The following is a 27,348-nucleotide window of genomic DNA, read 5'->3' as shown; positions in this document are numbered from 1 at the left end:
TCTATTATGCAAATTTGTATATCTAATTCCCCAGAGGAGCATGCATGGCTTAAAGTCTCCTCACTCTGACATGCCAGGCTTGGCTTGTCACTCACCACAAGGAAAAATGCTACCCTGTGAAAAATCCATAAACATGCCTGCTTTTACAAACTGAAAAAATGGTCCAAAAAATAAATATGAAGGTCAATGTTGCACCATTGGCCCAAAATCTGTGCTCAGTCACCCATGCAGCAATTAGAGGAGGGAGGACTGAACTGGCAGATACCAGAGATTCGGCAGCTGCAGAGCAGTACTTGCAATCGCTAAAGTATGCTTCATGCTTAGGAGAAAGGCCACCTCTGATAGATTGCAGAGGTGGTCGGCAGCCCAAGCAATGAGCAGCAAGAAGATTTTTATTGAGCGGTAAATTACAAACTCCGATCCTATGAAATGGATTCTTATCTGGGAATCTGTCAGCTGCCCAAAATGAAAGGCCTGGGTGGATCAGAGCCTGGCTGGCATGATTGCCGCAGCCGAGGACCATAGCTGGAGATGGGACTAGTCCAGCGCCATCCCTGGTGGGCTTCTCCCGTCACTGCTAGAGGTGATGTGACAGGTCTCTCCTATAGCGAGAAACCAGGTCCCCCGGCCGGACTCTGATGGTATACTTTCTTTGGAAGGACCTGATTTTTGATGCCCGCGGTTTGGGCATCACGATTGCGCAGACAGGTTCCCTCTAACATGAGGCATTAATATAAGTGTGGGGGGTCATTTTCAGTGGACCACCCCTCCAAATGCAGTATGAACGATATATGACCTAAGATTTTCCAGTACAAACATTTAGCAGCAGATTCATCCTATGCCAACTTTTCCATGTTGCCGCATTTTGCTATTTGTTTTGTTGTCTTTGCTTCGTTTTTTCTGCTTTTTTGGGGGCTAAAAAAGCAGCAGCACAGATTTCTTTACGGCTGTGTTCACATGCAGCATATAGGGAGGAGGTAAAAAAAACCAACCTGACACCTGAGCTGCTTCAGGCTATGTGCACACGTTGCGGATTTACTGCGGGTTCGCAGTGTTTTTTTTTCCGCGCAGAAACGCTGCAGATCCGCAAGTGATTTACAGTACAATGCAAATCAATGGAAAAAAAAAATTGCTGTGCCAACGGTGCGGAAAATTCCGCACGGAAAACGCGGCTGATCAAAAGAAGGAGCATGTCGTTTATTTGTGCGGATCTGCAGCGTTTTTGTACCCATTCCATTATAGAAATCCGCAGTTGTAAAAACGCATGAAATTCGCATAAAATCCGCATAAAAAAACCGCATCAAATCTGCACCTGCGTTTTCTGCCAAGAGATGCAGAATACGCACAATTCCAGAGGCAAATCCGCAACGTGCGCACATAGCTTCAGTGTTTCATCGCCACCTGTTTCACCCGTACGACCTGCTGGCTGATCCTAACACCTGCGCCTTTTTGTGGCTGACCCAGTGATTCTTGAACGATAATTTTAGGGTATGTGCACACGTTGCGGATTTCCTGCGGATCCGCAGCGTTTTTTTTTACCGCGCAGAAACGCTGCAGATCCGCAAGTGATTTACAGTACAATGTAAATTAATGAGAAAAAAAAAATGCTGTGCTAGTGGTGCGGAAAATTCCGTGCGGAAACGCTGCGGATTAAACGAAGTGGCATGTCACTTTTTTTTTGCGGATCTGCAGCGTTTTTGTACCCATTCCAGTATAGAAATCCGCACAAAATCTGCAGCAAATCCGCACAAAAAAACGCAACAAATCCGCACCTGCGTTTTCTGCCAAGAGATGCAGGATCCTCACAAAAAATTCCAGAGGCAAATCCGCAACGTGGGGGCGGCAGCGCTGCGGATTGTGGTCGCATTCACGTCCACTGTGTATGAATGGAACAGAAGTCCTTAGGAAAAACATCCTGCATTTTTGGGGCACTTTTAATAGCATGCTCAAGGTGTGGGGTTTTTCCATGCATAATCACACAATCTACTGTAATAGGGAGGAAAAAAAACAAAGAAAACACCTGTAAAAAAAAAAAATGCATGAAAATAAATGTAAAAAAAAAATGGCAAAATTAAAAACTAGGAAACCGAAGTGTGGTAAGTCAGCCATTCCGGCTCATCCTGCTATGTGGAATGGATGAATAGAAAAGTGTGAGCTCAGACTTCTTGGCTTTCCTTCCTCTCTGATGAAGATAAAGCCAGACACAGGTTATAGGAGCGAGGTGAGGAGAGATCCTGCAAATGTCCCGCAGAGTGTCTCCTATTACCAGGAATGTAAAACCACTGGATGCAAAGAACTTCAGAGATTCCGATATTTTGGCACTTTTTTTTGTTGCCTCCTGAACAGGCGAGGGTTGGAATGGAGGGGCCGAAATCGAATCCTGCCTTCTGGAATCTGGGAGTTGCTGGAGGCTGGGCCTTCAATTGTTCTAGGGAGACCCTGCCTCTGTGGAAGGGGGGAGGTGTGCAGACACAGAGGGACAAGGGAACAAGGAGGTAGTGGAAGTGAAGGAGAGGAGGAAAGGAAGGCAGAGACAGTAAACACAGCATGGTGAGCAGGCAGGCAAGGAAGCACTGAGACCAGCAGGGACCTCTACTGAGAAGATCCAAGGCTCTAATGGAAGCTCCTCTGACCCAGTAGAAGCCCAGGCGGCCACACCACACACCCCAGGTAAGAAGGGGAATCTGCTCCACACTTGTTGCCAGCCATTACTTTTTCCTAAAGCTCAGTGTAGAGCACCACCTGCCTGCCCATGTGCCTGCCCCACCACTTTACCATGTGGACTGCTACAAAGTAGAACTTTTCATTACCAGCTGAAGGCACCTTGGTAACTTTGTTGCACTGGGGACATCTGTAAATATTTGTGGATCTTGGTGAAGTGGCTCCTGATGGAGGTCACTCTGCAATGAGCCGCCCGGGTGTTCACATCGCTGCAAAACAAACGCCATGTATGATATCGGGAAACCCTAAGCGATCCTTATCCGTGTCCGGAACGTCACAACCGTACCACTACTATGGTTTTTAGTGACCCAGCGCGTATAATCATTAGGCTATGTGCACACGATGCGGATTTGCTGCGGATCCGCAGCGGATTTTTTTCACGCAGAAACGCACTGTGATGTACAGTATAATGTTATTCAATGGGAAAAAAAAGCTGTGCGGAAATTGCTGTGGATTTCAAAGAAGTGCATGTCACTTTTGTGCGGATCTGCAGCGTTTCTGCACCCCTCCGTGTTTAAATTCTGCAGTGGCAAAAACTGCATAAAATCCGCATCAATTCCACATAAAATCCACATAAAAATCGCGGCTGCGGATTTTGTGCAGAAAATTCTGCACCTCTTTTCCTACGTGTGCGCATAGCCTTCAGTCTGTGCTTTTAGGCTGCATCCCTGGTGCGTATTTTTTATTTTATGACTTTCCAAAAAAAGCATGGAAACACCGACTTAGCGGATGATCAGTGCGTACAAACTTATTAGAAACGTCTTGTTTACCGTTCTGTGCTGTCCATGAACATCTAGATTGTTTTGGTTTATTTCCGTTTATATAAATGTATTTGTGTGCTGAATTGCATTGAATCTTTTTTTTTTTTTCTGTTCGGATCGCTGCTTTCTGAAACCTGACTGTCGCTGTGCGGATTACACTGCAATAGTCTCCACATGGACAAGTGACAATCCCCTGTTAGATCCAGCAGACAGCGAGGCGCACATCTGCAACGTATGGCACCGGGCAGGCGCTGCCTCCACTCAATATAGCTACAGGGTTTGTACACATGTGCGGAGAGCGGGCGCTGCACTCGCTAACTTTCCGGAAGCTTTTTTGGTTAGTTCTTTGTTGTGTTTCTATCTAGTGTATAGCGGTGAAAGAGTTAAGTAGATGGACTGGCTGCCTGATTAATAAAGGTGGTGCGGATAGGAGCATAGTGCACGCTTTGTTCCCGCACTGGCACTTGGCACACCTGCTAGCTTCGCTTTCTTACAACCGAGCAGGGATAAATATACAGTTGGTGCTTCCCCAAGCTCCGCACTGTCAACGGCGGACAATTTGGGCATGACGTAAAAGCTCCTGAATATTAAGGACACCAATAGACTTACTATTCATTAGTACATGAACCCCCATTTGTAAGAGTAAGTGTCATAGATGCGTCAAGTATTATTCACACGCAAGGGTTGATAAAATGGAAACAATGTGTTAAAACATCTCTATTGAGTGCGAACGCCACGTGCAGAACTGACTGATTTACTAATGGTCATCTGGGGAATGTTCTGCAGCGGCTGAATTCATTTGTACACACAAATCATCAAGATTCGCTGGTGGCAGCTCCCTTTGCAACTGCTGACCAATGTAGGACCAGTGATACTGCCGTATCTCCAGTGTCCTATCAGCCGGTTTTCAACATAACTTAAGTCTGCATGTTGTTGGTGTTCTCCGATCAGCCTGCGAAGCCTAAGGGTATGTGCACACGTAGAATGGTCCACTGCAGATTTTTCCGCAGCGGATTTGATAAATTCGCAAGGCAAAAACACTGCGTCTTTCCAGCGGATTTATCTCGGATTTATCGCTGTTTTTGTGTGGCTTCCACCTGCGGTTTTCTATTATGGAGCAGGTGTAAAACCGCTGCGGATTCCGCACAAAGAATTGACATGCTGCGGAATGTAAACTGCTGCGTTTCCGCGTGTTTTTTTTCTGCAGCATGTGCACTGCGGATTGCGTTTCCCATAGGTTTACATTGTACTGTAAACGCATGGGAAACCGCTGCAGATCGGCAGCAAAATCCGCAGCGTGTGAACATAGCCTAAACGTGCTACCATGACCTGCAGTGTCTCCAGACTTGTCTCCCATGGGATGTCATAGGTTGGCAACTGCAAAGGGTGCTGCCAGCCGCAGATCTTGATGATTTTCATGCTCAAGTTCATTCAGCGTGGCAAAACATTCCTCAGACAACCATTGATTGCAGCCAGGGCTGTAAGTGCAGGGATTTCTGCACTTGACGTTCATACGCAATACTGAATAAATTGAGATGTTTTGAAAATGTTTCCCTTTTTTTTCATCCTTTATAGATCATTAACATGTCTCCATATCATTGCACATGATCAGAATCCCTTGAATATATAAAAAAAGTGATATAATTTTTCTAAATATTCCCAAATTACCATGGAAATGTCATTTGTCTGCCAAACTCACCAATTTTTAGCCCACAAGGGAATAACCGCCTACAAGGGTCTGATACTGACTTTTTTGAGGTCCAGTATTAAAAATGTTCTTTTCCTGATAACGGGTTAGTGTTAGGCTGCCAATACCCCAACAAATCAGCAAAATGCTGGTTTGTCAAGTGAAACGGGTGGAGGGAGAAGGACTAGTAACAGGAGTTGAGCGAATATGTTCGGAATCGGTCACCGAATCAGAATTTGCCATATTAATGCCCTATTCGTGAAAAATTTGTTTGATCGATTCCGAATTTATCCATTAATTTCTACTCCCATTGACGTTTGAATATTGCAAAAACAATATTCGCCACCGATCGTAATTTTGAAAAATTCGCTCAACTCTAGTAATAACCCAATGAGAGTGACACCATGGGATCAGAACCACATGGCGAATATCTACCATGAAGGCTGTAGACCTCCCGCAGCAGAAGTTTTGAAGCTATGGTATATATTGTTGCCGATTATATTATTGCGAAGAACGTGCACAGCCACGTATTTTAGCCTCTACATCCTACATTCGCAGCATAAATTGTCATGCCGGGAATCTCAAACGGCTCCATAACAGAAGGGTGAGAAAAATGACCGTTGCCGGTTTGAGGACTCATCGTTAAATTCTCTTTAATACTTTTAGTCTCCAGCTGGAAATGATTTAACTTTGTTTTTCTGACCCCTCCAATGATAACGTCTAATAACAGAGCGAGCATTATGATTCAGCCTGTGTCATCACGAAATCAGAGAAGGTGTGTTAACAGACATGTCCCCCGGGCAAACAGGAGTGTCCTCCGACAAGAGGCATATTCTAATCCGCGTAGCTGTCTGGATACACAAGATGGGAAATGATACAAAGTAAACATCCAGGAGTCCGCCGCCGCCGCCACCCGGTAATCCTGCAGAACCACCAATTATCTACAGACCTGTGTTATTGGACCATTAAGGAGTAGACCACAGAATGGTGGAGGAAATCGGGACTTGTGTATCTGGAGCGGTCCATAAACTCTGATAAGTTTCTTCTACATTTTTTTGGTAAGAAAACCTTTTCTTCTGCTTGTAAACATGAGCCCAGTCTTTCTTGCCAAAGTGGGAGAAAATAATTGAAGCCTTTTCTGAAAGGCATTCTGGTGTATTGTTTCCATTGGTAATTAGCGTCTGATGGGCCCCGGTGCAAGATTTGGGTATAAATATAATATATATCCCCCATTCTGTTATGTCACCCTTTCTGCTGATGTTCTGTTACTCTTCTTCCCTCTTCTCCCTCCTGCCGCTCTGGGTCATCTTCTGAAGCCATCAGCGAGCAAGTGATGGGAGCGCCTGTTGTCACTGTCATGTGCCCCCCTAGTCAAGTTGCACGCCGATGTCAGCTGCTGGCCTCTGATTGGTCGGCAGCATGAATTGCCATGCACGGACCCAATGGATCTCTGTGCCGCAATACACTTCAGCTGAATGTGCGTCCTATCGGCAGTCGACATTCAGGCATACTGAGGTCCTCATACATATTGGTGTGCGCCCAAACCTGTCTGTTCGCGGGTTTGGCCGATATTTGATAATTTGTATGGGGGTTGTTACATGTCTCAGTTTTGGGGGTGCTGCCGATCGAATTATTCTCCCAGAGATAAGCTGCTGGCATATGTTTGTCGGCCACTTTCTCATAGAGAACATGACCACTTGGCTCAGCAGGAGCTTCTGTGCATGGGAGAGATGGCTGTAGGATGAACGATTGGCTTAAAGGGACTCTGTCACCTGAATTTGGCGGGACTGGTTTTGGGTCATATGGGCGGAGTTTTCTGGTGTTTGATTCACCCTTTCCTTACCCGCTGGCTGCATGCTGGGTGCAATATTGGATTGAAGTTCATTCTCTGTCCTCCATAGTACACGCCTGCGCAAAACAATCTTGCCTTGTGCAGGCGTGTACTACGGAGGACAGAGAATCAACTTCAATCCAATATTGCAGCCAGTGGGTAAGGAAAGGGTGAATCAAACACCAGAAAACTCCGCCCATATGACCCAAAACCAGTCCCGCCAAATTCAGGTGACAGGTTCCCTTTAAGCCGGAGGAAGCCCATGCAAGCACGGGAGAACATAGAAACTCCTTGCAGATGATGTCTTTGGTGGGAATTGAACCCAGGACCCCAGCGCTGCAAGGCTATAGGACTTACCACTGACCATGGGGATGTTTCTAATGTCCCTCTCCTACCTGCTATACACTCTAGACAAATTTCGGCCAAACATGCCAATACTGACGGGTTTGACCGACTCGATAATGTATATGGGATAGCCAGCCAACTGATGGTTTGGGAAGATGTCGATCAGCATGTCCAATTTCATATTGTTCTACCAGAGATAAGCCGCCAGCAGACATATTTGTTGTTGGCGTTCTCATATAGAACATGAATTCTTGGTCAGATGATCGCTGTTGTGTATGGGAGAGACAGCAGAGATGGCTGTTGGCTGAATGATCATATGAAGCCTCTTTCAGCTGATAGCCATCTACTGTGTGTACCGGGCTTTTGTCCTGCGAGAACGTAGTCTTCCAGTCATCATCCACTGGGTACAGTCTGTTTCATGTAGCACTTTCTTGTTTTCCATCTTTATTTTCCATAGAAGGGCAGAGAATGTCACAATGATCATACCGATCGTTTCCAATTCTGTTGTCAATGTACAGGACAGTCCACAAAAATAAGTATCTAGACAGTAATCTGTCTAACAAGCTCTCATTAGAACCGCGTTCCCGATGACTGGCCTGTGTAGACACGGCAGTGACACTGATGGCATCTTTTACAAGGCCTTGAAATAATAGTTGTCATTAACACTCAAACCTGTTGATGTTCACGGGTTCGGCTGATACTCAATTGTATGGGGTCCGCAACAGGTCGTTTTTTTTTTTTTTGCGGGGATGGGGGGGGGGGGCATGTAGATGGGGAATATGCTGTCGGTAATCTGGAAACTATTTGATGATCAGATTGTATTCATACGTTCTTGAAATGAATGTCCGTTGACTATAATGGTAACCATCACTCATTATGGGCAGATCTCTCTCCATGTGAAAGGACCTTCTGTATTGTCCTTAAAGGGATTATGTCAGCACAGAATGGCTTGTCCAACCAAGCCCAGGTGCTCAGTGCACCCTTGGTGTGGCCAAACATGGGTGGAGATGGATGGTAAACAAGCAGGTTGGAAGATGCACTTAAATGTTTGGCCACAACATGGTGCACTGAGTGTCTGTGCTTGGTTTGAGCAATTATACTGTTCTGAGTATCCCTTTAAAAATCCGTATTCATTATTGTTAAAGGGTAGTTTTTATGCTGTATAAGGGATCATTTCACCTGATGAACTAGCTCTTTGCTTGTTCATTGGGTGATCGGCAGCCTGTTGACATAGCAAGATCATCGTGAAACACCACTTATTCCCGGTCATATTTCAGTGTAAGCGCGACTTTAGAAACCCTTTGCTTTACTTGTTTTGCTTTCATAAGGTCTGTGGAAATGACCACTTGGTTTTTATTCAGTGAACCTCATTGTCTATAAGGAGTAGAAGAAACAAACCGGTAGGGGGCTTCCAGAAGACCATGATATCTACCAGCCACCTGGAGATAACCTCTGGAAGGCTTTGTGCTGCCCTAGTCCTGTTTGGGTTTATAGGTTTCCTATGTATACTGATTTCTGTTTGTGTTGGAGGCAAATTAAACAAAGTAAAACCTCTACGAACCCAACCCTGACTAAAAACAATACCTTACCGGGGAGTTGTATGGAATGTGGGAACCATCTGCGGAATGACCACTGCATGTGATCTCTACTGGCTCCAAAACCACAGCGAGCTCCCGTGCTACTGCCAGGGTAAGCTGATTTTTGGTGAGTTTTTGATGTAGATTTTCTTCACCATTTGTGCACCCATTAAGTGAAATGGGTTAATTGTATTTTTTTCAAAAATATACAGCATAAAAAAAAAAACCTCATAGTGGGAACATAGCCTTGGTGGTGAATCTAGAAGTACTTTTAGATGAAGCATTCACCCAGCACTGATGCCTGAGGAGCATCGTTTCCCCTACACAAGGAAACACAGTGAATGTCTCATGAAGGGTAGGAAGCACTGCTGGACATTTTAAATTGGGGCCAATTTTTGGATGACTTACCTAAGTATTTTTATCTGAACCATTCGTAGCCGAGACTGGGAAATTCATTACTATGTTGTGGTACAATACTAAGTAATGTCCTGGGCTGCTTTCATTCCACCCGAGCTTCATTGCTTATACCTGATCGGAGCAGATTTCGGCTGGCTGGTGGGTGTACCCAGTGTTGGACATCGTCCGCTCTAACTGACTGGTGGGTGTACCCAGTGTTGGACATCGTCCGATCTAAGACCTCGTTCAGACATGTGTGACACCCATGTGTACTATACTTGGTTTTCATGGATAGAACACATGCCCTTTATAGTTCATGGTGCTATAAACATGTCTGTGGAATTTTCATTTTTGTGGTCCGTGATGGATCAAAATGTCTATGAGCAGGTGAAAATTACAATTGGCACACGGATGGGACATTATTGTGCTGTCCGGGACTAACCCTACTCTTTGCAATTCATTCATTTTCATATGTGAAAATTACTGATGGTAAAAACGGTCACACGGACCAAATAATGTTCTGTGTTTTTACGTGTAAGAAAAATCCTGGATGTCTTCTGAATGAGGCATTGTGCTGATGACCTACCTTATGGAAAGGTCAACTGTCAGGTCCCAAACAACCCCTTTAAGTTAAGGCAAATTATAGGGCACAGATTGCTTCCCTCCACTTTCAGCTAATCTTACCAAAATTGATTGGTTTCTCTACTATACAAAAGGAAAAATAAAATCTTATCTAAGAAAAGGCCTTTCAGATCCCATTGTTATCAAAATGTTTGTCCCTTAGACAATAAGTCTGATATGGGAAGTGTAGATAAAACATGGTGACACTTGGTGTGATTACGGCTGTGCTCACACATTTGTGTGCTGTCCTTTCTTTTCTGACAGCACACCGACCCATGGAATTTTATTGATCCATATGTTCATTTTAAAAACAGGTCTGTGTTTCCGAGGCTCCAGGAGAGTCAGACTATGTATTCTCATCCGTTTTGTGGCTCGGACTTGGCCATTAAAGATTATGGGGATCAGTGTAAAATCGAAGACTTTAGAGTTTCATCCGTTTCTTTTTTTTTTAATGATGCATTAAAGCTGGCCACACATTAGACTGATGAGCCACTGATATGGATGGGTTTGGCTGACGGTCTAATGTGTATGGTAGCACCAGCCAAGTGATGGTCAGGAGAGACGTCTATCAAACATGTCTGATTTTGGCCTGCTGATCACGTTGTTCTCTTCCAGATAAGTTGTCGGCCGATGTGTGAGCTGGTGGTTATCTCATAGAGCGCACGAGCGCTCCTGTCAGAGGAGTCGGCTGAGATGACTGTTAGCCGAACGATGTTTCCACCAACAGTCAATCAAAGTATATGGCCGGCCTAAGGGTCGGTGAATGAAAAAAGGTCAGAACTCTGCCTGCTTCAGTGGAGAAAAAAAGAAAAATTGAGGTAAAAATTGATGGCACCTGAGAAATAGGTCAGTTTCTCTCAGATGGTAACGCACTGTTGTGTGAAGGTAGTCTATAGGGACAAGGGTCTAATGCCAAAGACTGGTGCAAGATTAAGGAGATACCAAAAAAAAAAAGGGAAAACGCTTGGTTAAGGGCAGAATACTTTTCTTTTCTTTGCAATGTTGATCGTAACCCAGACATAATGACTGTCATAATTTCTGTCTGTGCAGTATTACTTATACAAAAAACAGCCGCACTCCAGTCTTGGTTTCAACGTAGAAAGTTTTTTAGTTTTTATTCAAGTGCACAGGCACCACCAAATAATTTTTAAAGAGAGCAAACAAGTGATTGCGGACAATACGATAACACGGTAACGTTTCGACCTGGCACGGTCTTTTTCAAAACCTCACTTAAATGGGAGGAGTGGTAAGGAAGAGAAGGTAAGTGCAGAGAGTCCCCAAGGACAGTTCCAAGTAGAATCCAGGAGTAAGATGTCCGTATCATTGGTGGTGCAGTGATGGTGGTGCACCACCAATGATACGGACATCTTACTCCTGGATTCTACTTGGAACTGTTCTTGGGGACTCTCTGCACTTACCTTCTCTTCCTTACCACTCCTCCCATTTAAGTGAGGTTTTGAAAAAGACCGTGCCAGGTCGAAACGTTACTGTGTTATCGTATTGTCCGCAATCACTTGTTTTGCTCTCTTTAAAAATTATTTGGTGGTGCCTGTGCACTTGAATAAAAACTAAAAAACTTTCTACGTTGAAACCAAGACTGGAGTGCGGCTGTTTTTTGTATATGTGACGTTAGATGTCCAGCCAGCACCTCTCCTAGTGAACTATACAGTGTGCACATCCTACTCTCTGGATATGTGCAGTATTACTAACATGAGTCTATGGTTACTTCACTGGCCAGAAGATGAGCAGTCGTGTGCTCTCCATGGCATCGGGATGCATGCCCAGCCGCTCCTCCTCCGTTCATGCCCTTTGCCTAGCAAGGTAATGTTCACTTTTCCTGGACCTGGCTGTACAACACAGGTCCTGGAGTGGGTGCCGCCTATGTCCGTTTTCACTCCTAAGTTTTGGTGACCATGTTCTGTTGGTGCAGTTATGACGTGTGCTTTTTCAGCATGATGGGACTTATCAGCATACTGGTGAGTCAGAGGAACCGAGCACAATGGCTACAAAGGTCAGTCTCCTCACCTTGCTCCTTTATAAATAGTATTTGGGCTTTATCAGTCATGTCAGAGCACAAAGCCAAGCAGTGTTTATCTGGCCAGAACACTTTCTGCTAAATCCATCATCACAGATTTTATTCTCCAATATGTTTGTGGCACAAACCGCGAGACAGATAGTCACTGACTGAAATTGGGAGTTAAGGCCTTATTGATGATAGAGACCCTGATTCCAGGGATGTATCACTTGCTGAGCTGGTTGCTGCAGTTTTGATAGAATCAGTTTTCTCTGATGCAGATCTAGCAGTTCTCTGAATGCTGAGCTCTGTGTATAGCCCCGCACACACCACTGGTCCAGTAGGGAGAGAGCTGTAGGCCAAACCATGGTCTAGCTGACTATCTAATGTGTATTGCCAGCTTATCACTTATCAGGGTCTCTAACTGTAGCTTTTAGGGCTCACACGGTCATCAAGCAAATCAGTCAGAGCAAGGATTTGCCCTGGTTCTCCCAAGTCAAGTTTCGCAACCTCATAGATCTATATATCAAGCTGTCACACGTGAATCGGAAGACCTGGGTCAGTCCATTCATTTGACCAAAATGCATGGGTGTCTGCATGAGCCCTTAATGTACCTACCGTAGATATGTGACAGATTTTCTTCAGGATTCCTCAGAAGTGCGATGAGCTGTGCTACTGTCTGGAATGACTTTACCCTACATTAGGGTGTTGGTTGGATCATCTGCCTGAGAGGCATTTTGATGGCCATGATGACCACCTTTCTGGGGTTTGTTTGAAGTTTGACTTGTGTGATGCGTATCAAAGCATGGGGAATGGTGGAATTTCTCAGCCACATGCAAAAACTAATCCCTGACATTATCATCTAACGTCCGCCATAGATTTGTCAGAAATACTGGCCAAAACTACCTTTTAGTCGTTTTCAACAGTTATCATAGACTGGTTTTGATCTGTTGTGCAAATGACCAATTGATGACTGATAGCTGTGATCTCGATCCATATATACTGTTCACATTATCTTTGATATACGGTACATGATACAAAACAATTTAATGTTTATTGAAGGCCATTGGCAATTGCCACTGTGACATGGCTGACAAGCACAACAATACTTCAAACGTTGGACGTTTTAATTGGAACAACATTTAAGTATATGAGGACTAAATGATCATATTGACAGGGACCACTCCTGAATTGCTCCCCAAAAATGATAGACTTGAAGAAAGGTGCTGGTCGGGAGACAAGTATAGCACTTTTTAATTTTACGCTGCTACGTAGGGTAATTCAGCTGAGTTTGCCAGTTGACAAACCATTTAATGGTAATTTGTTACCATCTAGATCGCACTTGTTATGTAAAAAGACTTAAACGAGCTCTGGTCGTGGTCAGATCTTCAACCGCACTCTTCATTGGAAGAAATTTATTAGTGTAAATCTTCTTAAGTGCTACAAATTGAAAATATTGTGTGTTGTAGATGCAGAACCTCTTGGAGCCTCAGTTGTGTCCTCCCTCGTGTCACTGTAGGGAGTTAATTGGCAATCGATCACCATTTGTTTGCCCCTTGAACGATCTAGGCCCTTCTTAAGTCCTTTCTTCAGGTTTGTTTGTTTTTTTCCCAGACTCTGGGGTCTTGTAAATCAGTCAAAAAAAGTAGTCACTGACCAGGCAGTGATGATATGGAAAAAGCTGAAACAATTCAGCCGAGAAGAAAGCCTTGATGGTCTGTGGCAGCTGTGAAGCCTGTCAAGAATTAGGTCAGGTAAAAATTAGACTTGGAGAGGTCAGAATTAGTCCTAGTTTCTGGAGTTGGGTCTGAGGTTTTTTGGTACAATTGTGCATGTCTGCAGAACATCTGGTGTACAGATTTGTCCCACAACGTGCAATTTTCACATGAAGTGCCAGTTTGGTGATAGAAAAAGCACTTCATTGTGACATCCATCTACTAGCATACATATATGATGCTAATTAAAGCGGGGAGTGTGCTCACCACCAGACCTTTTATTCTGAATAGGCCTGCTTTGCATCCCGCGCACATTACATGGAGCTTCAGAAATCAAAGCTGATAGAAAAGAACAGGAGTGGCCTAGGTTGTAACCACACTGACCCCCAGCAGGGAAGCCCAGCTTATTTCCTGTCTCTACTACTTGTGATCTTTTAGGCTGGTCTCTTCACAACTCTGTGCACCTCCATAATAAATGTCTGGCTCACATAGTTGTCTCCAGGCACCTTATTGCTATAGTAATGCCACGTAGTTGTGGCAATTGTAGACGGATCTTTACTTTTAAAGTGGTGTGCTTTAAACAGCAGTTGACCATAAATGTTCCTTGGATATTTTGACTGTTAAATTACATACTGTAAGTTACTTGGTGAGGAAAAAACATTGATGTCCCTCAATCTAACAAGCCTCATAATGTGAGATCATCCACCAAGAGTTCACGAAAAGACAAGAGTTCACATGTTGGAAAATCTTTGTGCATTATTATTTATTTCTATAATCGCACCATTGATTCCATGGTGCCGTACATGAGAAGGGGGTTACATTCAAAATACAGATATTGCTTACACTAAACAAACAAACAATGATGGACTGGTACGGAGGGTAGAGGACCCTGCCCTTGCGGGCTTACGTTCTACAGGATAGTGGGGAAAGAGACAGTAGGTTGGGGGCGTTGCAGCAGCTCTGGTGTTGGTGAGGTGGCAGCTCTGGTAGTGGTGAGGAGGCAACGAGGTCATTGCAGGCTTTAAGTTTTCATGAAGAGAAGCATCCGAATGTGGTGGATAATTGGACGGGTTGGGGCACAGAATTCCAGAGGATGAGGGATATTGGGCAGAAGTCTTGGAGGTGATTTGGGTGAGGAACAACGAAGTGTCGAGGAGAGAAGGAGGTCTTGGTAGGACCGGAGATTGCATGAGGTAAGATATCGGGAGATTAATTTGGAGAAATACGGAGGAGACAGGTTATGGATGGCTTTGTAGGTCAGTATTAGTAGGATACTGGATACGCTGGGGATTTGAAGCCAGTGAAGAGATTTGCATATGGGAGAAGCAGAGGAGTAGTGAGGAGAGAGATGAATTAGTTCGGCAGCAGAGTTAAGAATGGACTGGAGAGGGTGCAAGAGGTCACAGAAGAGGATGCTGCAGTAGTCGAGGCGGAAAATGATGAGGGCATGCACAAGCATTTTATTGGGTTGAGGAAAGAACGGATTATTGAAATATTTTTGAGCTGGAGGCGACAGGAGGTGGAAAGAACTTGGATGGGCGGTTTGAAGGACAGGGCAGAGTCAAGGGTTACGCCGAGACAGAGGATTTATGGTGCGGGGGAAAGCATGATGTTATTTATTGTGATAGATCATGTATGGTAGATGCGTGAGATAGAAGAAAAATGGTAAATTCAGATTTGTCCACATTAAGTTTGGGGAAGCAAAAGGAGAAAAGGGAGGATATGGCTGATAGACGCTCTGGGATTCTGGACAGCAGAGAGGTGGTCTGGGCCAGAGATATATATCTGAATGTTATGAGCGTAGAGATGGTACTAGAAGCCATGGGACTTTGTGTTGTCCTAGGACAGGGGTATAAATGGAGAAGAGTAAGGTCCTAGGACAGATCCTTGAGGGACACCAACAGAGAGAGGGTGGGATGAGGAGGTAGTGTTGGAGACGCTGAATGTGCGGTTGGAAAGGTATGAGGCGATCCAGGATAGGGCAAGGTCTTTGACACCAAAGGAAGAGAGGATCTGTAGTAGTAAATAAGTAAAGTAGTAATAATGAATAATAATAGGAGGTGGCAGTGGTCAACGGTGTCAAAGGCAGGGGACAGGTCTAGAAGGAGAAGCTTGGAGAATTGTCTGTTAGCTTTGGCTGCAAGTAAGTCATTAGTAATTGTGGTCAGGGCAGTTTCAGTGGAATGATTGTGATGGAAACCAGATTGTAGGTTGTCAAAGAGCAAGTTAGATGAGATGTGAGAGGAAAGTTCAGCGTGATCGTGCTGCTCAAGGAGTATGGAAGGAGCAATGTGGGGTGATAGCTTGATAGGTGGATACGTGTGATTGTGGCATTTTTTTTAAAGCAGGGGATATTAAAAAAAATGACGTTTCTAGTGGTACACCGGCTATAATTAAGAGCAGTGTACCGCTCGAAACGCATCAGTTTTATATACACCTCTGCATGTGTTTTGACCCAAGCGTGCATGTATTTTTCATTGGTTAAAAGGAGGATGCTGCAGCTAGACACCCTCCACTGGGGCTTATCTTCCCTGAGAAAGAAGATAACCATGGCAATTCAAGTTTCTTTAACCAAGGCCGGCTATACACATTAGATGGCTGATGGCTGAATGATGTTTTGGCCAAGCACTATTGTGCCACCGACTGACACTGTGGCCTGCAGCTCATCTGAAGAACAATACGATTGGCAGTCCAAAATTGGACATGCTTGATCAACATCAGTCTTCCGGTGCTCCCATACATATTATGAACTCATCGATATCGGTGGCTGACATCAGTCTAATGTGTACGAGGGCACTAATATTTAAAATCCATATCTCTCTTAATTTGGAAGGAAACCATTACTAAGAGCCAAAAATATCTAAGCTAAACATTCAACAGATGTGGTTCTGGACAACTTGGTCTTTTGTTAAAGGACCTGTACAGCTTAGAGTTGGGTTAACTCTTCATTGGCTGAGGGCTCTCCAGACTTGGCCACATAAATTATTTTTTTGTGTTTTCAGTGTGGAAGGGGGTGTAAACCGCTGCCAGATACCTTTTTGGCAGAGGTTTATCTACAGTGCGAACCAAAGGTTTGGGGCTCTGAATTCACACTACACCATCATCTGTGGGGGGAAAATTAGGTGACCTCCATACTTCTGATGGACTTTAATGTAGTGGTCATGGCAGTCTTCTGGACTTCAGCTTGCTATAATGTAAAATAAGTTTCATCTACAAGTGAATAAATACTGTCCAGTGTGTCTATTGTGACGGAAATCTTTCTGCTATGTTTAAGGTGTCTGAATCTCCTTTTGTGGGCCTTCCAAAGGGGGCTTGTATGTAAGGCATCTGTAAACAGGGCTGGAGTTTGGTTAGTAATAATGTTTTGTCAGCCTTGCCCTGCAGGACACCTGTTCTCTGAATTGCTTCCAGCGGAGAATCTAATGAATTACTCATTGAGTCTCTACCTTTTTTTTTTTTTTTTTGAGTTCTGTTTAGTTACAAAAGAAAAACTTATTTAGGCTTCAGCCCAGACACTGAAATACTTTCAAAGCTGTGACTTATCCTTATCCCAAGGATCCAAGAATGGTTAACCCTCCGTCACATACAATATTCGGACTAACGAGTTCACATACAATGTGCCTGTCAGGCGCCTGCTGGAAAAATACCTATAATATCTAATGTTTGCAATTTCAGTACTCTAAAAGTGATCAGTGACCTTCATAGGGATGTAATAAAAGAGACTACACATAATCAGTTGCAAAAAAAAACATTTACTTAACATAAAACTAATAACTATGAAATACAAACTTTTCAAAACTCCCGCCAAATAGTCCCCAGTTCGACTCTCTCAAAAAAATGTACAAAGAAAATTTTTGAACACAAACTTAATTTTAAGGTACCTTAAGTACTATTAAAAACATATTCAATCAGAAGTAGATGCTGAGGTTTCCCCAGAAAAGTCACACTTGCAGAGCAAATAGCAAGAATTACACACCATTTTTGCATGTGTCAGGCAAATTGCTTTATGACATTTGAGACATTCATAATTTGAAAGCCTTCTGGTTCCGCTTTCCGTTTGGCAGGTGGTGCATCTCCTTCTTTTGTGAGGTGGTGCAGATGGTGACTTTTCACCATCATCTTCTGGACAGAACCTTTTGAGCTGAACTTGAAGGCGAGAGGGGATACCGATTGTTTTCACGCTTCTCCTGCGTAGCTCTCCAAGTACTAGTTCATGGGCCAATTTTTTCAGATACAATCGTCTACGGAGTGGTTCAAGCTTGTTTTCAAGATAAATTACTTGTGAATTTATACCACCCAAATTCAACATAGCAAAAAATATGACCATTGGCCAGCGTTTGATGTTTCTGCTGACGTTGAAAGTGGAGCACATCTGATCTGCTGTATCCACACCCCCTTTGGTGGCATTGGAAAATGTAATTATCTCCGGGGTTTTTTCTGCCCCAGTCCCAGGATCGATGGCAGCATCATCATGAAGTGTTGATAGAAGAAGTACGATTTTTTTGGCATGTAGTACATAGGAAACTAAAGCCTTTCCATTATGGAATGCAAACATACTGCTGTACTGTTGTCTCTCTTTCACACTTACAAACTGTGGCGGCAATTCCCTTTTGTTTTTTCTTACAGTTCCCACATATGACAGCTTCTGAATTTTCAGATAATCAATCAGATCACAACTTGTAAACCAATTGTCAGCTGTAATATTGCGACCCGATCCAAATAAGGGTTCAGCCAGTCTTTTTACAACATCAATGGGTTTGTTGCTCACACAGTAAGGACCTTCTGGTTGTTTTCCTGCATAAACTTCCAGGTTGTAAGTGTAGGTCTTACTGGCATCAACAAGGGCATACATTTTTATTCCATATTTGTTTGGCTTTGATGGAATATATTGACGAAAGGCACATCTACCACGAAAACCAGGGAGCATTTCGTCAATAGTGAGATTCTCTCCAGGGTAATAACTTTGTTTACAGTTTACAACAAATCTTTGAAATATATCACGAATTGGAGCAAGTCGGTCATGTGTTTTGCGTTCGGTTCGGGTAGTTCTGTCGTCAAACCGAAGGCAACGAATTAGAATCTTGAATCTGTTTATGGACATAACAAGGCTAAATTTTTCAACTCCATCCCCATCTTTACCCCAAAGTTCCTCCAAACTTTGTCTATTTGCCCTATAAGCTCCTGCAAGGTACAGTAATCCAAAAAAAGCACGCAGTTCTATTTCATCTGTGGGCTTGATGGTTCTGTTGCAGATGTACTTGTCCTTTATAATGTCTATATATTGGTTGGTATATGTGACAATAGAGTCCAGAATGTCATCTGTAAATATACTGTTCCAGCATTCAACTGCAGTTTTTGCATTACGTGCAGTTCCTATTACTGCAGGAAGGTGAGTAATAATGTTTAAAGATTCCCTACGTTTTTTCTGGAATGGCTTCTTGTTCCATTTAGTATTTTTATCTTTTCCAATATAATATGATCCAACTTCTTCATCCTCACCACTGTCACCATCTTGCTCTGTTTCAGAATCCAGGACACATTCTTCCACCTCATCATGAGAATCAATCTCACTTTCCTCTCCTAAATGCTCATTCAGTGTGAGGTCTCTATCATCTAACAGCATGTTTGTTACTTCCTCAACATCAAGTTGTTTGGATAAATTGTACATTTTCCTCTCCATTTCAGCAGATAATCTGAAGCAAGAGAAGGAATATGTTAGGGAACTACTGTATATGCCTGAGCAGCACACTTTCTTTTATAAAATCTCCCTTATTTCTATGAAATATCCTCACATTTTGTGCTATACATTCATAAAACAAGCTAAATAAACTATTGTGATGAATAAAAACGTAAAATACCAATCTTACTGAATGTGACGTATTCACATACAATGAGCCTGAGAGATCTGTGCAGCTATATCCTCTCCCCTGAAGCTCTGAAATCCAACTGTGATATCAGGTTTCACAGACCTTCAAGAGACAGGAGACTACCTGGAGGGAGGGGGTTTCCTCACAATCTGGTGAGGAAGGAGAAATGAAAGTAAAAGAGAAGCGCCTGTCAGATCAGTTGTATGTGACGGAGGGTTAAGTCATCAAAGGTGGAAAATCAAAGATTTCTCATTAAAACTGCGTCATTGCTATTTACAAATTGTCCCTTATTAATGTGGGAACACAATTACGGGTCTGCACTGCGGCATGTATCTGGCAGCCCTTTAAACGTTTATTTGTAAAATTAACAAAGTCTGGATACCAGGTTTGTGATCTCATCCAACTTTTTTAAATGCAAAAAAACCCTTGCGACTAACTCCATTTTGCAGAATGGGAGAATTGAAGCCCTCATACAAAGTAGTTGAAAGTCAAGACCAGCCGACCATCTGAAGTGTGTAGGGACCTCCCAACAGAAGATGTTGGGGGACACAAAGATTAGTCAGTAAAAATGTAAACTCCTTGTTTTCAAGGAAGGAAGTTGCTGCCATAGGTGTTCCTTTTCCCCATTGAAAACACATGTATGCTTAGCTGTGCACTTGTATATTTTCACGAGACGAGAGGGAGCTGTTGGTGTGTTCAGCAGAAGGGGATCTCCTGTATGGACATAATTCAACCAATAAACAGACCACAGAAAACCTTTCCAGTTTACCAAACTAAAATGTGCCTTCCTAAGGGCATAGTCAGACGGCCATATATATTTGACCAATACGTAGAGTGGCCGGTGGCTCTCCCGACCCAAGCGTGACTGCTTCATGTGTTTCTATGCAGCTGTCACATTCTGGTCAGGAGAGCCACCCCCAGTCCGTGCACTGTTTTGATCTCTGTCCAATTTATATTATCGTTTGACGTCCCTTCCGGATCGCAGGCATTAAGTGAACCTCAATTGGCTCCATTTGTGTCACGGGTTTACTGCACCAGAGAGGAGCCAGAAGACTGCAGCGACTGATTTCTCCTACTCCTACACTGATTAGAATCACTTCACTTTTATATTAAATGGTGTCAATTTCTTTTAGCAGTGCAGGAGTTAATCTGCTCTGTGGAAAGCTCCCATCTCCTATATAATCTGGGACCTGGCTAGCACTCATTGTCAATGCTAGTTTATGCTGCATGGCTGGAGGTTGTTGTTGGTTATTATTGTAGAAAGGCGGTGGGTGGACTGTTGCTAGGCTGTGTGTGATAATTCCCTTTCTTCTCCTGCTTTGGTTTTATCCCATCCTCCACTCCCCAGTGCATTCCTTTGTTTGTGTGAGTATATTTGTGTGATTGGTATTTTCCTTTATCCCTGTTCGTATTATCTTGTTAGTCTGGTTGGTGTATTTCAGGACACTACTACTCCCCTCTTTACTGTGTGAGGGAGGGGTACCGACTGAGGGTGGATTCAGGAGCTAAGACAAGGTACATGGCCCCAGCATCTTCACTATCAGAAGTAATCCAAGGAGCAGGGTGAGCTATGGCGCCCCTAGCGTTGGGGACATTGAAGGAGCCCCTGGTCTCGGGAAACCCGATGAGTCGTGACAATTTTGTTGTTTAGTAGCCTGTTAAGACAGAACAGTCGTTTTTCCTTGCTCACAAAACAAACTCTTATTACAGATTATCGGACAGTATAATTGCACCATAAAAAGCATCGTTCATTGCCAATATTCTGTCAGTTGAAAGTAGTGTGTTTTAGTAGGTATGATGGTTATAAGCTGCTAATTTGTTTTCAGTAGCCTCTTGAAAATAGGATTAAGGGCTAGTCATACTCAGAATTCATCAGGACTGGCCATCTGCTGTATATGGTGGTCTACCAACTCTCTCCTCAGAGTTTTAAATTATTTTTAACCTCCATCCTTTTGTCCTCCTGAAAGAAGTGGTTTCCAATGGTGTCTGGCAGCAACCCACCCCTGAGGGTACATGCATGCTTAATTTGAACAAGTCAATTGTATGGTAACTGTTGGCCAAGTGAGCATTATGCTGTTGGACATCTAATGTGCTTGGGGCACTTTTATTATTTTTGTTCCTGTAGGTAGCTTGCAGAAAGGCCAGTGTCCTAAGGGGTTCCATTTACCGCTGATAATCTATGATCCCTGTTGTAGAAAACTTTATATATAATGTCAATATTTCGTTACCCTCAAAATGGAAACGCAATGTCCATTGGCAATTTGTGCAATGGAAAAGTTGGGCTGTTGCAAACGGAGTTCTTATTTCTCAGATGTCTTTTGGATGATAAAAGCAGAGATGTGATGTTCTACTTTGAGAAGCTACTAGGTTTCTTTAACAATGCGTGAGGTCCAACACCATGCCTGAATTGCCTCCTAAATGCAATGTATACTAACCTACCAGGCAGATAAGGCTATGCAGATACTTCCAGGGCATACCATGAATGTAAACAGAACTTGTGAGATCTTTTACTTTTGCTACAACATCGTGGTTTACATTGAATGACCATTTGCTCCTGACAAAGTCCATGTCCATGGATTTGTAAACTAGCCGCCCAACCCTCAACAGCACAGCTGGACTGTAGGTAAAAGCTACTTTACAAAGTTGGGGAATGTCTAGTATTTCTCTAGGTACATTGAATCCCTGCTGACACTTTTTTGATCTTCTACATGGAGATTTTTTTTTTTCGAAGTGCAAGTAAATGCCTGACATTGGTAACTGAGAGCATCTACAACAAGGACTCCTTCCCGAAGATTGGGGCAGATACTACAGGCACTACAACAATTTGACTTGTTAGTCTGATTAGATGCTTAGAATAAAGTGACACTTGTCTATAGGGGACCTTACCGTGACCTTTTACATAGCGGCATTTAAGCACTGATTCTTTTATGTTTTTATTGCGTTGTATTTTGTTCTTGCCTCCAGTGTGTAGTCTTGGAGCTTCTGTATAACCCCATCATCTGACTCATCTTTTAAGAACACGTCTACACCTTCACGCCGTTGAGAACTTTGCATCGTATAAATACATTTGGCCCCTGATCTGCATTGCACGGGGTGGACCTCACATAGTCATCTTAGACTCCCAAGTAGCTGGCATGTGCCATTTCACTTGGCAGTCTGGCCTTGGTCTCGCATATTGAGAAGCTATGTGTTCTAAAAATTGAGTTTACACGCCACCGTCATGATATCCTCAACTGGGAGAGATGCTTTCCTTTCTCTCTGCTTGTGCACATTTCAGTCATTTGAAAAAGCTTTTACATTTTTCTTAATTTATTGGGAGAAATATGAGCAGGCCTGACGTCTTTGGCCATAATTTTTTTTAAGTTTATGAGCAGTTTTCATAACTCTTGGCCTTCTTCATAGCGATTTAAAATCCAGAGTATGCTCCTTAATGAGTGCTTTCCTTATGGTAGAAAGATTACTCAACCATGCTAGTTTTTTTTCTTTTTTTTTATGACCTGCAGCATGGTTTGCAAAAATAGCAGCGTTAAGCCGTAATGAACCCTTCCAAACTTAGTGGATTGGAGATCAGTAAAAAAAATAGACCCAAGTTCTGCAGGATCAATGCCAACAAGTACGGTATGTGTTTTTATGAATAGTAATTTAAAAAAAAAAAAAAGCGTATGCCATAAGTTACACACGTACATCGTGCCTCCCCACCATCCAGGATCAAGCGGGATAGTGCCACATTTTGGAAGCCGTCAAAGTAGGTCGGGAGTATGTTCTGACTTCAATTGTTTGTTTGAACTTTGTCTGTTTTAAGGAAACAATGGCGGAGCAGGGAGTTGCCAGATCTTTTGTGGTGACACTCGGGGTCACATGATTGGCGTCAGATGGGTAAGACACACAGGCAAGTTGTGTGTGTGTGTGTGTGTGGAGCTGCGGGGTTGAGGCCATAATATCGTGTGTGTGGGGAACGGGGGGGTTGTGAGGCCATAATATTGTGTGTGTGGCAACTGGGGGGCTGTGGGCAATGGACTGTGGGAGGCATCATATTGTGTGTATGTGGGGAGGTTGTGGGGCAATAGCATGGTGCATAGGGAAGGCTGAGGGGAAATCTTATTTTGCATAGGAAAGGCTGAGGGGAAATCTTATTATGCGTGGGGGAGGCTGAGGGGAAATCTTATTGTGCGTGGGGGAGGCTGAGGGGAAATCTTATTGTGCGTGGGGAGGCTGAGGGGAAATCTTATTGTGCGTGGGGGAGGCTGAGGGGAAATCTTATGGTGCGTGGGGGAGGCTGAGAGGAAATATTATTGTGCGTGGGGGAGGCTGAGGAGAAAGCTTATTGTGCATGGGGGAGGCTGAGGGGAAATCTTATTGTGCGTGGGGGAGGCTGAGGGGAAATCTTATTGTGCGTGGGGGAGGCTGTGAAGAAATTCCGAGATGCATTAATGCTGCTGTAATGAGCGGCGCGCATGTTCTAGATTTGCATGAGCTGGCAATAAGACCAGCTCATGCATATTATCATAATGTGGAAACAGGGCTGACTAATCTGGGAAAACTAATGCCCCATCGACTAGTCACAGCCCTCATCACCAAGGGAAACTGGGACAATATAAATGACTTTTTTAAAGCTTTTATTTAACTGAATAACATTATACAGGGCTGGTTAGGCAGAGAATTTCCTCATACATAGGTGAATGCTGCTGGGTTGGAGGCATAGGGGACGTGAGCGGTTCCCTTTAAACTGTAAACGGCATGTCGTTTGCTGCACGGTTCCTGGTTTTGTGGCAACTCTCCGCGGTGCAGCGCGTGAACCCAGATTAATTCTTTTATAATTGCCAGGCCAACTTTCTGCTCAACACAAGAGCAACATATGACTATGGGAACACACCGCGCTGTTTTTCGATCATCAGCATGTGGATTTTAATGGTTTGATACTTATGGAATAAAATCTTCACATTTTATCTACTTTTTTTTTGGATGTGCCGATCAACTTTAGTTTTTTTTTTTTTTCCTCTCTCTCCACCCTATGACCTGACCTGTATCCAAGTCATTAAGTCTTCATAAATGACATAATGAAGAAAATGAGAACTTCCAGTAAAGGCAGATAGATGATTGTGCAACATTTAAATAGTGATTAAAGAAAAAACCTGGCAGGATATTGTGCAATTAGTAATAATGAACTCATACCAAAGGCTGGAGATCATCACTAAGGGTGAAAAGGACAGATCGCTGCAGACATGTCTCATTCCTATGTCCCGTCTGATGGTGTGTTTTCATTTTTTGTTTTTTATATATATTATGTATTCTGTTACCATGTCATATCGTCATCAGATCATTGGTTCCGACTTGCACATAATCTGGTATATTTGACCCCAACCACTATGTCCGCATGCAGCTGTTTCCGATATTCTCGTACTCATGGCTTACAAATGTTGACATTAGTAGGTTTGTTTAAAGCCGCTTCCTTCTTCCCTAGAGGGGAGCATTCATCAGACCACGTGCTTGCTCACGGTAATACAAGAACACTACTCTGTGCGCAGTAATACCCATGTTTAGTCTGTGAGCACAAAATGACTGGCCAAGCCAAGCATCCGTGTTCGGTGCACCCTCAGTGTGACCGAGCAGTTCAGTGCACCTTCAGAACCACTTGTCTTCCATCTATTAGACTCCTCTTCCTTGATTGACAGCTCTAGCTTTAAAATTGGTGGAGAAAGGTTGAACGTGATGGACCTAGGTCTTTTTTTTCAGCCTATGTAACTATGTACAGGAGGGCGAATCTGAGAGTACGCTGAGCCACGCTTAGGGTACACTAGGTGCCTGTGCTTTGTTTGAACTGTCATTTTGTGCCCTTAGGCTCCCTTTTCCAATTGCCTCTGCAATGGTTAATGCATTGAGGTGTAACGAAGTCTGGAAAAGGGTCCAAAATGGCACAGTTGTTTGGTTTTTGGGGGGTAACTTTTCTAGAACATTACATAATTAAAAAAGAATCCTGCCCCCACGGGTTTAGCTTGGGCTTAGAGCATGACCCATGGATAACAAGTGGAGTCTTGCTTCCCACCTGCGCTGGAGATGAACTGGACTTCTTTTTTTTTTTTCTCTAGGTCATCATGACTAATATTTTCCGTTGTCTGGTGGCTGCGAAACGCTTTGTTACCTTGTGTGCAGCGAGTGTACGTCATGATTCCACGCGAGTATAGTATGAATGGAGGCTGCTGTAATGCCGTAATGTCAGTGTAGCCTAAGGGCTCCTGCATTTTGCAAGCATCAGAAGAAAATGGTGTAATTTTTTTCCAATGGATTTTTTTTGTGTACTCTTTTCTTTAACCCCTTAAGCCCCGAGGGTGGTTTGCACGTTAATGACCGGGCCAATTTTTACAATTCTGACCACTGTCCCTTTATGAGGTTATAACTCTGGAACGCTTCAACGGATCTTGGCGATTCTGACATTGTTTTCTCGTGACATATTGTACTTCATTTTAGTAGTAACATTTATTCGATATAACTTGCGTTTATTTGTGAAAAAAACGGAAATTTGGCGAAAATTTTGAAAATTTCGCAATTTTCCAACTTTAAATTTTTATGCCCTTAAATCACAGAGATATGTCACGCAAAATACTTAATAAGTAACATTTCCCACATGTCTCCTTTACATCAGCACAATTTTGGAACCAAAATTTTTTTTTGTTAGGGAGTTATAAGGGTTCAAAGTTGACCAGCAATTTCTCATTTTTACAACACCATTTTTTTTTAGGGACCACATCTCATTTGATGTCATTTTGAGGGGTCTATATGATAGAAAATACCCAAGTGTGACACCATTCTAAAAACTGCACCCCTCAAGGTGCTCAAAACCACATTCAAGAAGTTTATTAACCCTTCAGGGGTTTCACAGGAATTTTTGGAATGTTTAAATAAAAATGAATATTTAACTTTTTTTCACACAAAATTTATTTCAGCTCCAATTTGTTTTATTTTACCAAGGGTAACAGGATAAAATGGATGCCAAACATTGTTGTACAATCTGTACTGAGTACGCTGATACCCCATATGTGGGGGTAAACCACTGTTTGGGCGCATGGCAGAGCTCGGAAGGGAAGGAGCGCCATTTGACTTTTAAATGCAAAATTGACAGGAATTGAGATGGGACACCATGTTGCGTTTGGAGAGCCACTGATGTGCCTAAACATTGAAACCCCCCACAAGTGACACCATTTTGGAAAGTAGACACCCTAAGGAACTTATCTAGATGTGTGGTGACCACTTTGACCCACCAATTGCTTCACAGAAGTTTATAATGCAGAGCCGTAAAAATAAAAAATCATATTTTTTCACAAAAATGATCTTTTCGCCCCCAATTTTTTATTTTCCCAAGAGTAAGAGAAGAAATTGAACCTCAAAAATTGTTGGCCAATTTGTCCTGAGTACGCTGATACCCCGTATATGGGTGTAAACCATTGTTTGGGCGTATGGCAGAGCTCGGAAGGGAAGGAGCGCCATTTTACTTTTCAATGCAAAATTGACTGGAATTGAGATGGGATGCCATGTTGCGTTTGGAGAGCCCCTGATGTGCCTAAACATTGAAATCCCCACAAGTGACACCATTTTGGAAAGTAGACCCCTTAAGGAACTTATCTAGAGGTGTGGTGAGCACTTTGACCCAACAAGTGCTTCACAGAAGTTTATAATGCAGAGCCGTAAAAATAAAAAATCATATTTTTTCACAAAAATAATCTTTTCGCCACCAATTTTTTATTTTCCCAAGGGTAAGAGAAGAAATTAGACCACAAAAGTTGTTGTGCAATTTGTCCTGAGTGCGACGATACCCCAT

At 43.2% G+C, this 27,348-nt stretch overlaps 1 protein-coding gene across 9 annotated transcripts in view; it reads left to right on the top strand.

The window, feature by feature from the left end:
• The first annotated feature begins 2,463 nt into the window (after positions 1-2,463).
• PLEKHA4 (pleckstrin homology domain containing A4) overlaps positions 2,464-27,348 on the top strand; it is a 78,195-nt gene continuing 53,310 nt past the window's right edge. For 4 of the 9 annotated variants that reach the window (XM_069741792.1, XM_069741797.1, XM_069741796.1 and 1 more), the window contains exon 1: positions 2,535-2,670. The gene's annotated coding sequence lies outside the window, so the exon portion shown is untranslated. Of the gene's footprint in view, positions 2,671-6,121; positions 6,228-27,348 lie in introns of those variants that run through there. The other 5 variants (XM_069741799.1, XM_069741795.1, XM_069741798.1 and 2 more) reach the window with 3 other exon arrangements.

The sequence above is a fragment of the Ranitomeya imitator genome, chromosome 10, assembly GCF_032444005.1.
Source record: "Ranitomeya imitator isolate aRanImi1 chromosome 10, aRanImi1.pri, whole genome shotgun sequence".
In the NCBI taxonomy this organism is placed as follows: domain Eukaryota; kingdom Metazoa; phylum Chordata; class Amphibia; order Anura; family Dendrobatidae; genus Ranitomeya; species Ranitomeya imitator.
Note: the sequence above shows the minus strand (reverse complement) of the source record. Positions and strands in the feature narration are given on the sequence as shown.